Genomic DNA, 13743 nt, shown 5'->3' on the forward strand with positions numbered 1-13743 from the left:
TAACTAGCTAGCTGGCTAGTTGGTAAACATCCAGTCCAAACTAGCAGGTTTGACACAAACACTTATGAACAAAATAAAACTTCAGAAACAACAGGCTAAGGCGCAGTAGGTATCCGAGTTCGTGACAGGAAATGATGTGAGTGAGTTCTGGGAGGACAGCAAAGAGCACGAAATCCCTCTTGTAATTCAGATATAGTACATCCCAGATATCCCATGCATGTCCCATGTCGCTAGCCTGTGTATAATTACCTTACCTAGCCCATAGTTCCACTGCTGGCATGGCCTGGATAATGTAGAGTGAGGGGCTATTTACTGTGGCTGAGCTCATACTGCTCTCAGAGGCCTAGAATCTCAGATTTACAGCCCAGGAAATGTACTGTGGGGTGCTTAATCTCAATAGCTGTGTTATCAATCAGTATGTTATCCACCTGGAACTGCCCTCATTCCACATAGCCAGGGAGCCCTGATTACTCTGGGGAGATGCAGGCAAGACACACTCACGGACATGCACTTGCACACACACTAATACACTCACAGAAACGCACACACACACTCTGAAGCCCTGCTCTTAAGGCTGGGGGCGCTGTTGTCACTATTTATGCTAATCGTGTAATTTTTGAAACGGCTTCCCACGAAATCCTTGATCGTACAATATGCATATTATTATTATTATTGGATAGAAAACAGTCTATAGTTTCTATAGGAGTTGAAATTTTGTCTCTAAGTGGAACAGAACCCATTCTACAGCAATTTCCCTGACATGGAGTCAGATTTCAGAAATGTTGGCCCCTGATCTGGAGTCAGTTAAAAGGCCACTGTTATTGCTATGAGTATACGGACACTGCTTACGTCTTCCCCTGGATGCCTTTACGTGATGACGATTTGAATGGGGTCGATTGCGCGTTCACAGGCACTATAAATTAAAAAACCCTGTAGCTAGCAACTCTTTTCTTGGTGCGTCATGCGCGTGGAGGACACCGACCCGCACCTGTTCCAAGCATTAGTGTTGGGAGTAATCTTTCTCCGGTCATGTTAAGACTCGTTATAGGAGTTAAAAACATCATAAGGTAGTTAATTTAAAGCGTTTTATAGCAATTTATATCCGTTTAGTGCGATTTTGGGACATTTATTTCTGAAACGCTGTGAATCGCTGGGCACGCTTCCAGTTCATCCCGAACGCAGTTGGCATTTCCACATGGCAAGAGGACAGCTTTCCACCAAAAGACGATTAGACCCAAGAAAGGATCCTTTGCCCAAGATACTGATGGAAGAACAGCTCAAAGTAGGATATTTTTATTATGATAAATCGTGTTTCTGTCCAAAAATGTTAGTGGCTTAGGACGCCATGTTTTTTGACGTAGCTTCGCTTGGCGCAAACTGTATTGAAAAGTAAGGATAATTTAAAAAATGTAATTCCGCGATTGTATTAAGAATTAAATTGTCTATCAATCGCTGTCCACCCTATATTTTTTAGTCACGTTTATGAGTATTTATGTATAAGAGTAGATCACTGTCTAATATGGCGCACCAACATTTTCTCACCAGCTGGGCTACTTTTGTCATTGTGTAACCATGATTTTGGTGGCTAAATATGCACATTTTCGAACAAACTGTATATGTATGTTGTAATGTGATGTTACAGGGGTGTCATCTGAAGAATTCTGAGAAGGTTAGTGAAAAAAAGAATATATTTTGGCGATGTTTACGTTATCGCTCTCTTTGGCTAGAATCAATGCTGGGCTGCTATGTGCTATGTGCTATGCTAATATAACGATTTATTGTGTTTTCGCTGTAAGACACTTAGAAAATCTGAAATATTGTCTGTATTCACAGGATCTGTGTCTTTCGATTAGTGTATGCTGTGTATTTTTACGAAATGTTTGATGATTAGTAGTTAGGTAAACACGTTGCTCATTGTAATTATTCTAGTCCATTTGTGACGGTGGGTGCAATTGTAAACTATGCCAGCTACCTGAAATATGCACATTTTATAAACAAAACCTATCCCATACCATAAATATGTTATCAGACTGTCATCTGATGAGTTTTTTTCTTGGTTAGGGGCTATAAATATCTTAGTTTAGCCGAATTGGTGATAGCTACTGGTGTTGGTGGACAAATAAAAGATGGTGGATTATGCTAATGTGTTTTTAGCTAATAGATTTACATCTTTACATAGTGTCTTCCCTGTAAAACATTTTAAAAATCGGACATGTTGGCTGGATTCACAAGATCTGTGTCTTTCATTAGCTGTATTGGACTTTAATGTGTGAAAGTTAAATATTTAAAAAAAATATTTTTTTAATTTCGCGGCACTGGTTTTTCAGTGGGGGTGGGGGGGGAGTGCCGCTAGCGGCACCCTCATCCTAAACAGGTTAAAGACCTGGTAATGTTTTATATCAATAGCAGCAATTATTAAATGTCACCTTGTTCAGTCTCATCTGAACGTCGTAAAATTATTGGTTATCTTCACGAACCCTGGCTAACAAGTTGAATCACCAATATCAAAATGTACTAAATACCTAAATAATCACACAATTACATATACACAGGATGGATCATACATTGATTACTAATTATGTCATACAAGAACCGATATGACGGCTGGTTACACAAAGAAAGGGGTTTGGGTTTGAATGAAAGCGCGGGAAGACTGAGGAACAATAAGATTGGGTCTCTATCGGACCTTATGAAGCTATGCTATCGTAAATACAGAATCTTATGCATTCTAAATAACTGCCCATCTGGAAAACGAAAATGCAAGCAATATTTACTCTGAGCTGCGCTTCGATAGATTGGTCGTAGATGGAAGCCTGGGTTGCCCAGCAGAGATCTCTCTTGTCCTTTGAAGAATATGTCTTGTGGTAGAATGGATACATTGTAGTACCGTCGTCGCGTGGTAGAACGGATACGTTGTAGTACCCTGTCTTTCTTAAGAGATTGTCCGTCCTTTCCTAGCCCACGTTTACAGCTGCTAACTCGACGTCTAGAATGTATCACTTCTTTAGTGAATAAGATTTCAAAGTTCATACCAAGTTGCCATACTATAAGCTCATGCTATATTCTGGCTGGTATAGTTGAAATTCATCCTTCCATTGTGTCGATGGTCACCTCCACGTTGAAATTCGCCCTTTTAAACGTATGGACATCAGTCCTCACGTCACCGAGAACACAATGTTATTTTCGTTTTAGTCGTTCAACCATTCGCAACCAGAGCTCAAGCTGAGGTTGGCTTAGTTCTGCAGATGATATAAGCCCTTTTAAACGTATGGACAGCAGTCCTCACGTCATCGGGAACACAAGGTTGACTTTTCGTCAATGGGCTTTTGTAGTGGTGGAGAGAAGGGCGTGTTTCATAGTTCACAACCAATGTCTGTTCACTTGAGTGGGGCCACTGAGTGAGCAGAGTTTACTTTATGAAAACAATTCTCTCATTTAGAAGCTAAATTACATTTCATCTTTTCACAAATAGTTTCATATTTAAACATTTAAATTGCACAACAACTCCATGTGAATCTGATAACTAGAATGTGTAGACTTTCCAAGATACAGTTTGTCATCCTATCATCAGTAATAATGTCTCAGCCGACAATTGATCTGACATCATATTCTTTAACTTCTTATGGGCAGGTGGGACGGTAGCGTCCCAACATCCGGTGAAAATGCAGAGCGCGAAATTCAAACTACAGAATTATAAATATTTAACTTTCATAAAATCACAAGTGTAATAAATAAAAATAAAGCTTAATTTCTTGTTAATCCATCCGCTGTGTCAGATTTCAAAAAGGCTTTACGGCGAGAGCACACCATGCGATTATCTGAGAACAGCGCCCCGCACACAAAAGCATGAAAAACATATTTCAATCAGGCAGGTGCGCCACGGAAGTCAGAAAAAGGGATATAATAAATGCCATACCTTTGATGATCTTCTTCTGATGGCACTCCAAAAGGTCCCAGATACATCACAAATGGTCCTTTTGTTTGATAATGTCCTTCTTTATATCCATGAAAACTCAGTTTAGCTGGCGCGCTTCAGTCAATAATCCACCCAGTTTCCCTCCATCAAAATGCATACAAAATTAATCCCAAACAAGTCAAACAATGTTTATAAATCAAACCTTAGGTACCCTAATACGTAGATAAACTATACAATTTAAGACGGAGAATCGTTATTGTCTTTACCGGAGAAAAATACCAAAGAACGCGATCACTTCCACGCGCTTGGAAACACTATAGCCAAAATGGAAGCCACCTAGAAAAACTACAATTTCTGGCTCATTTATCCAAAAACCAGAATAAAACTCTTTCTAAAGACTGTTGACATCTAGTGGAAGCCCTAAGAACTGAAATCTGGGAGAATTTCGCCTTATAATAAAAGTGACAGCCATTGAAAACAGTGGTAGGCTGACATTTTTTGGGGGGGAATGGTTTGTCCTCTGGGACTATCGCCTGCCATATCAGTTCTGTTATACACACAGACATAATTGTAACAGTTTTAGAAACTAGAGTGTTTTCTATACAACTCTACCAATTATATGCATAGCCTAGCTTCTGGGCCTGAGTAACAGGTAGTTTACTTTGGGCACGATTTTCATCCGGACGTGAAAATAATGCCCTTTACCCAAGAGAGGATAACAAAGGGCTTTCCAACAGTCACATCTGTAGAGTAGAGAGAGGAAAGGGGGAAATGTATTTATGAGGGTCATAAACCTCACCAACAGGGCAACGTCATGCCACTTCCCACAATAAGTTGGGTGAGTTTTGGCCCATTCCTATTGACAGAGCTGGCCACTCCAATACCTTGACTTTGTTGTCCTTAAGCCATTTTGCCACAACTTTGGAAGTATACTTGAGGTCATTGTCCATTTCGAAGACCCATTTGCAGACCCATTTCGCTTCAATATATCCACAATATTGTCCTTCCTTACGGTGCCATCAATGTTATGAAATGCACCAGTCCCTCCTGCAGCAAAGCACCCCCACAACATGATGCTGCCACCCTCGTGCTTCACAGTTGGGATTGTGTTCTTCTGCTTGCAAGCCTCCCCCTTTTTCCTCCTAAAATAACGATGGCGAAAAAGTCATTTTTTGTTTTATCAGACCAGAGGACATTTTTCCAAAAAGTACGATCTTTTTCCCCATGTGTAGTTGCAATCCATAGTCTGGCTTATCTATGGCCGTTTTGGAGCAGTGGCTTCTTCCTTGCTGAGCGGCCTTTCAGGTTATGTCAATATAGGACTTGTTTTGCTGTGGATATAGATACTTTTGTACCTGTTTCCTCCAGCATCTTCACAAGGTCCTTTGCTGTTGTTCTGGGATTGATTTGCACTTTTCACCCCAAAGGTTGTTCCTCTCTATGAGACAGAACGTGTCTCCTTCCTGAGAGGTATGCGGCTACGTGGTCCCATGGTGTTTATACTTGCTTGACATCATGGGAAAATCAACAGAAATCTGCCAAGACCTCAGAAAAACAATTGTAGACCTCCACATGTCTGGTTCATCCTTGGGAGCAATTTACAAACGCCTGAAGGTACCACATTCATCTGTTCAAACAATAGTACGCAAGAATAAACACAATGGGACCACGCAGCCGTCATACCGCTCAGGAAGGAGACGCGTTCTGTCGCCTAGAGATGAACGTACTTTGGTGAGAAAAAATTCAGGCTATAACAGCAAAATGTGGAATAAGTCAAGGGGTATGAATACTTAAATACAATAAACACGGCTGCCTGCACTTCTGTCTGTGAGCTGTTGGCAGGGGAAGGAAGTGTGGATCTCTACACGCTCTTCCTTCTCCCCATATCCCTTTCCTGTCTACTGTACCATTGCTATGGGACACATGCCTGCCTTCAATCAACGTGTCATTGACGTGTCAGGTAAATCCTTTACAGTGAGAAGCTTCGCATCACGTTGCTCTGCTTGACTTTTTGGATGTGTTTGGCTGTGCAGGGTGTTTTTCTGAGGGCAGACATTCTCTGTGTGGTTGTTTATGGTTGTTTAAATAAGTGGCTCTGTCATAAAGTCCATATGAATCTAACTCCTCTCTGAGAAAATTTGAAGATGGCTCACTCCTGCACACACAACAGGGCAGGTGCAGATGATTCTGCTACTATTGGGTCATAAACACCTCTCATAACGCATCCTTGCAGGAAAAAACATGTCCTTTACAAGGACTTTGTCACTATTTTTAGAATTGCACAGATAGCAAAACAAGGAGCAGCTCCTGTAAATTGTTCTGGGTATTTTCTCTCTATGCATCAGAGACAGCTTGGAGTTTACAATGTAGAGAAATGTAATGCTGCTCTTGCAGAACGGAAGCTTAGCTGATTTGTAAAGCTCCATTCAATCAGGACAAAGGCAAGAAAGTGACATCATGTCATGCTAAATATGACTGGTGCATTGCAGATTGAAAGTGAAATGGGTGAACATGTGCAATTACATTTCCGGACCTACAATTCACAACCAGACTTCCGCAGAAAATATCAATGCCAAAAATGTTGGATTCAAGAATGCTTTTGCTGAAGAGGCTCAAATGTCCTGTCTTCAATTTTCCTTTAAGAGTGGTGTCTTTTTTACTACTCAAAACTATCAGACCAAATACTAGGTTGGATAAACATTGTTGTTTTCTCAGACATTCAGGTGTAACCTTTTCAATGTCACACTCAATATTGGCTGGTTTTCTTGTCATGATACTTTGATTTTCAGTTCAAATAAAAGCTTTTGCCTGTTGGGTCCCAGACAGTGACTCAAAAATGATTTGTGTGCAAGAGACATGGGATGACAGTTGTTGCAAGGATTCTGGTTTTGACTTTCGACAACCCACCGAAATTACACGTTTCTGTGGATGAAACGTGATTTTGTAAAACTTCTGGAATGGGAAGACTGCATGTTGGCGGTGGGGGGGTTGGGGTGGAGGGGGTAGGTTACTTTAGTAGAATACATAACGCATTTGGCCACTTCTACTGTAGCCCATAAAACACATTAAACCTGTTTGGGCTGCACCCCGACATCGGTACACTTATGACAACATCCAGCTCAAGTGCAGGGCGCGAAATTCAAAAGATATTTTTTTTTAATATTTAACTTTCACACATTAACAAGTCCAAGACACCAGATGAAAGGTGCACATCTTGTGAATCAAGCCAACATGTCCGATTTTTAAAATGTTTTACAGGGAAGACACTATGTAAATCTATTAGCTAACCACACTAGCCAAAGACACCAATATTCTTACACCATCAGTTTTTGACTCCATCAGTAGCTATCACAAATTCGGCCAAATAAAGGTATAAATAGCCACTAACCAAGATACAACCTCAGATGACAGTCTGATAACATATTTATTGTATAGCATATGTTTTGTTCGAAAAATTTGCATATTTCAGGTATAAATCATAGTTTACATTTCAGCTACAATCAGAAATTGCACCAAAAGCAGCCATAATATTTACAGACACCAACGTCAAATACCTAATTACTCATCATAAAACATTTCTGAAAAATACATAGTGTACAGTAAATGAAAGACAGGCATCTTGTGATGCCAGACAATATTTCCGATTTATTAAGTGTTTTACAGCGAAAACAAAATGTTGCGTTATATTAGCTTAGCTTAGCACAATAGAAACACTTGGGCGCCGGCAACTACGACAGATATATGAAATAACTTCATAAATTAGGTCTTACTTTTGCTGATCTTTCACCAGAATGTTGAACAAGGTGTCCTTTGTCCAGATGAGTCATTGTTTGGATTCAGAATGGCAACTTTCTCTCTCCATTTAGCAAGCGTGCTAGCCGGGTTGCACGGATCTCTCCATGTAAACAAACGGAAGAGAACGGAACACGGTAAAACTCCCGAAAAATTTTCAATAATCTGATGAAACTATATTGAAAAAACATACGTTACGATGATATGGTGACATGTATCAAATAAAATCAAAGCCGGAAATAATATTCGCCTATAACGTCAGCAAAACACAAGGCAACCCCACCGTCCAAATTGCGTTCTTCAGACTACCGGAAGTTGGGTACACGTCATTCCAAGAGGGTTCATTCCATCCCAGATCGAGATAATCAACTCCTTTCTTCTCTCACAGCCTTCTTGACACCCAGAGGAAGGTGTATGAAGTGTACGTAGACTCTTACGTTCATTGCCCATGTATAGGCATGAAGAGGAAGAGAGCCTCGATTTCAGACTTTGAACTTCCGGGTCAGGAAAAGTGCTGCAGAATGAGTTCTGTTTCACTCAGAGAAATAATTCAAACGGTTTTAGAACCTAGAGTGTTTTCTATCAAATAGTAATAATAATATGCATATTGTACGAGCAAGAATTGAGTACGAGGCCGTTTGAAATGGGCACATTTTATCTGGCTACTCAATACGCCCCTTGCAGCCATAGCAGGTTAAATAACACATTCATAAATGGCAAAAAGAGCAACAAAAAGAAATCATAAGGAATAAGGTTTTGAAGTGTCTGTCCTATATCTAGAACATATTAGAAATCTTAGTAAATATACATATAATTTTGGAAACATACAGTGCCTTCACACCCCTCGACTTTTTCCACATTTTGTTACAAAGCGGGATTACGTTTTCTTTAGGTCAGCAATCTACACAAAATACTCTGTAATGTCAAAGTGGATGAAACACTTGAACATGTATTATAAATTAATAAAAAATAAACCCAAGTATATCTTAGATCTGTTACGAACACCTTTGGCAGAAATTACAGCTGTGAATCTTTTGGGGTAACTCTCTAAGAGATTTGCACACCTGGATTGTACAATATTTTCCTATTATTATTTTCAAAATTCTTAAATCTATGTCAAGTTTTTTGTTGATCATTGCTAGAAAGCCATTTTCAAGTCTTGCTATAGATTTTCAAGCCGATTTCAGTCAAAACTACAACTAGGCTACTCAGGAACAGTCAATGTCATCTTGGTAAGCAACTCCAGTGTAGATTTGGTCTTGTGTATTAGGTTATTGATAAAAAAAGTCATTGCCGATGACAAGCATACCCATAGCTTGAAAATATGAAGAGTGGTACTCATTGATGTGTTGTGTGTGATTTGCCCCAAATATAACACTTTGTATTCAGGACAAAATGTTAATTTCTTTGCCAAATTTTTTGCAATATTACTGTATTATTGGCTTGATGTAAACAGGATGCATTTTTTGAACTATTTCTATTCTGTACAGGCTCCCTTCTTTCCATTCTGTCATTTAGGTTAGTACTGTGGAGTAACTACAATATTGTTGATCCATCCTCAGTTTTCTTATTTCACAACCATTAAACACTTTAACTGTTTTAAAATCCCCATTGGCCTCATTGTGAAATAACTGAGCAGTTTCCTTCCTCTCCGGCAACTGAGTTAGGACGGACGGGTGTATCTTTGTAGTGACTGGTTGCATTGATACTCCATAAGCGGATGCGGTAGAATGAAAAGCACCCCATGCAAAAAAACAGATATCTCTATTTGAAACAGACAGATTTTGATGGGGATTTTTGTGTTATGGTAATTAGATTGACACTCCGGTGCGTCAATCGACACTTAAGGGTTAATGGTAGATTTATGACAACAGGAATATTTTCCATTTTATATAGAGTATGCCACCATGATATATGATTGCAAAGGACTTTTTCTTAAGCGTTTCCCAGTGAACGCATGTGTGAGTGAATTTAATGATTTATACATTTAGCTGAGGATGAATGCTTCAGCTTTATCTGCTCCTTTCTTTCAAGATAATAAAGCATTTTTCTTTAATGACAGTAAAATCACTCTGGCACCTAAGTAGATTTTGGCAGGCTTTTTTGGTCAGTTCCACTGAGCACACACTGCTTGAATCAACGTTGTTTCCACGCGATTTCAATGAAATTACGTTGAACCAATGTTGAATAGACATTCAATTGACATCTGTGCCCAGTGAGATGGCTCTCACAAGCAAAGTCATGGGAGAATAAAATGGTGGTTGAAATAAATGATCTCGTTTGAGAATGGGTTTACTCTGGGTTTCTCATTAGCTTGATGCCCCTTTCATGTCACCTTCAAACTGTGCAAAGTCATTTTTGTTGTTAAAGTGAGAGAAATGTAAATGCACCCTCCCTCTTCAAACTTTTAATCATGGTAGAAAAATATTCCCCCGAAACAACTAATAAGAGCCTCTGTTGAAAGAAATGTCACGCTATGAAGAGGTAGTATGACGATGACAGGACAATGAATATTTCAAAATCCACAGTGGACTACTATGCTGCATTTTGGTGAAGGGAATATATCTAACACAATTAACTTCATGGGGAAGAGAGAGAGAGGCATTCAAATACTCAAGTTTTGCTCTACTAAAATGCTACGTACAGTACTTACAGGCAGATACAGTTCCAAATGTAATCAAATTGGTGATTAACCAGGTTCAGGTAAGGTTATGTATATGTCCCAAATGGCACCCTATTCCCTACATAGCGTAATACTTATGGTCAAAAGTACAGCGCTATGGGGAATATAGTGCCCTTTGGGACACAACCCTGATGATCCTCATAAGATGATGACATTCATCCAGTATGTGATAAAGGCGATGATCTTTAGGTTGAAGGCCTTTACTGATACATGCAGTATATTTTTTATTTCTCTCCCCTGTAGATTTAATTTAAACTCAAAGGGCATGGTATGCATTATGAAACCTCAGAGTGTAACTTTTTCCCTTATCTTCAAATACAAATCCATTAAAGATAATCCTGAAGGACAGGAAGAATAGACGTTAGAATAGACGTTCCATCATTAGCATGTAGAATACAACTCAATTGAAACTGCATACTGTCTAAACGTGTACAGCAAAAACTATTGTTGAAACTTTTAAAAAAAATACCAATGGTAGATGTTACAATGCAACATTAGCTAAATTAAGCTTCAAATGACTGACTGTTTGTTTACATAGACCTGGAATTCCTAGTGAGAAGACTCACAGAATGTGGTCCATGGCTGTTCTGCTATCATGCTAATTTATAGAGCTGCAGCAGCAGGTTCTGTTAGAGGGAATTGGGGCTAGCTAGCTAACGACCAAGCCCATAAGCAAACCAGCCTCTGAACATGAGGTGCAAGCCAATTTACAGGCACACATACAAAGAGCCCTTCCCCATTGGGACACAGCTGGTCAGCAATAACAGCTTACCCATCTGAAGTCACCAGTTTTGAAGTAATGTGAGATGTTTTTCTCTTTCTATCCTTTTGTTGCCGTGTCCCTGGCAATCTGTTGTTGTTCTACTGTCTGCTTCGGAAACATAAATGGGTTATTTACAGAATTGGCTTGGAATCAGCTGTTGGCTTGCAAGGTTAATTTTGTGCAGTCCATCATTTGTGTTTCATATCAATTAATGCTGGTGTGGTGTCTTTTTCTGTCCTCATTAAAAACGATTAAACCAGGGAAGACGACAAAACTTCTCCATGAATGTGTAACGCCGTAAGCACTATACGGTTTCACACATGCTTGCAATTAGCAATTGAGAAGGGAACTTTCTCTGGGAGACCTTTGTCTAGTTCCCTGTAAGTTCCCAGGACGCATAGAGGACCATGTCAGGACCTTTTTAGGATGTTCTCAAGACGTTCATTTGACTAGTCCTCAGACCGTCGCGATGGTCACAAGGGAACGTTCTCTGGGGGCCTTTCTCTAGTTCTGTCATGTCTACTCCCGCTCCTCCCCTACGGCGTTCGTTGTCACCTGTTTACTAACGGTCCTGGAATTCATCATTACGTGCACCTGGCATTCATCATCATGCGTGCCTGCGCTTCATCATTAGGCACACCTGGACTCTATAACGTCACATGATTACCTCCCTTATTTATGTCACCTCCTTAGTTCCAATCCCCAGGCAGTGTTTCATGCCTATACGCTACTCATGTTTCTTGTACTGGTCTATGTTCCAGTTATTATTAACTTCACTAGGGTAGGGGGGACTATTTTCACTTCCGGATGAAAAGCATATCCAAAGTAAACTGCCTGCTACTCAAACCCAGAAGCTAAGATATGCATATAATTGGTAGATTTGGATAGAAAACACTCTAAAGTTTCCAAAACTGTTAAAATGATGTCTGTGAGTATAACAGAACTGATTTGGCAGGTAAAAACCTGAGAAAAATCCAGGAAGTGGGATTTTTTTATGTTTGTAGTTTTCTATTGAATGCCATTACAGTATCCATTGATTTAAGACTCAAATTGCACATCCTATGGCTTCCACTAGATGTCAACAGTCTGTAGAGATTGTTTCAGGCTTGTGAGAGAGTAAGATGAGAGAGTAAGACCACTCTGAATGAATGGACCCTACAGTGTCCCAGAGGTTTTTCATGCGCACGACCGAGAGTGCGCCTTTCTTGTTTACCTTTTATATTGACGATGTAATTGTCCGGTTGAAATATTATCGATTATTTAGGCTAAAATCAACCTGAGGATTGGTTATAAACATCGTTTGACATGTTTCTACAAACTTTACAGGTACTATTTGGATTTTTTTGTCTGCCTGTTGTGACTGCGTTTGAGCCTGTGGATTACTGAACAAAACTGAGGTTTTTGGATATAAACAGGGACTTTATCGAACAATACAAACATTTGAGTAAATGGGAGTATTGTGAGTGCAGCCATATGAAGATCATCAAAGGTAAGTGATTAATTTTATCGCTATTTCTGACTTGTGTAACTCCTCTACTTGGCTGTAAACTGTTTGTAATGATTTGTCTGCTGGGCGCTGTAAAGCCTTTTTGAAATCTGACATCGTGGTTGGATTAATAAGAAGTTAATCTTTAAACCGATGTACAACACTTGTATGTTTTATGATTTTTTATAATTAGTATTTCTGTTTTTGAATTTGGCCCTCTGCAATTTCACTGGATGTTGGCCAGGTGGGACGCTAGTGAGGTTAAACTCGCCACCTGCACTTGCTTTCTGACTCCCAGCATATACGTTACAGAATATTGCCTCAACAAATGGAAGCAGCAGGTAATCAGGACATCTCCCAGACGGTTGACGAACAGGGGTACCTACTTCGTCAACACCACGACCAGCTGGCGCAACTGGGGAAGGCTATTGAAGAGGTTCTTCGCAGTCTTCAATGTCTCGAACGTGCCCGAGAGGCGTTGCCTTCATCTCGCGAAGGATACTCTGCCACCAGTCTACCCAGTGAGCCAGCACACCAGTCCACTCAGCAGTTCACCCAGGTCAGCGATGCCTGGCTGTCCCTCCAAAATAAATATGGAACACTATCTAAATGCCATGGCTTCCTAATCCAGTGCTCCCTCTATTTTGCGCACCAGATGGAAGCTCCCACCACTGAGGTCCAAGGTTGCCATGTTATTTCTCTGCTGACTGGGCAGGCATTGGAGTGTGCTATGGTCGTCTGGGAGAGGAGGAGATGGAATCATATGAGGGGTTTATGGCCCTGTTCAGAGGTATCTTCGATCATCAACCGGAAGGCAGAGAGAGGTGTGAGTGCCTATTCCCACTACGGCAGGATGACCAGACCGCTGCCGAGTACGCACTCACCTTCCAGACTGTAGTAGCATCCAGCGGATGGAATGAGCCAGCTATTCAGAAGAGGATTGCACGAGGAGGTCCAGACGCAACTGGCATGTCGAAGACAACCTCTTCTTGGACACAATCATCGCGATGGCCATCCGTCTGGATAACCTACTTTGGGAGCGTCGGTACCCTCATCGCTTCTTTCCCTCCCTCAGTGACCACTCTTTATCAGAGCCTGAGCCC

This window comes from Salvelinus fontinalis, chromosome 6 (genome assembly GCF_029448725.1).
Source record: "Salvelinus fontinalis isolate EN_2023a chromosome 6, ASM2944872v1, whole genome shotgun sequence".
NCBI lineage: Eukaryota > Metazoa > Chordata > Actinopteri > Salmoniformes > Salmonidae > Salvelinus > Salvelinus fontinalis.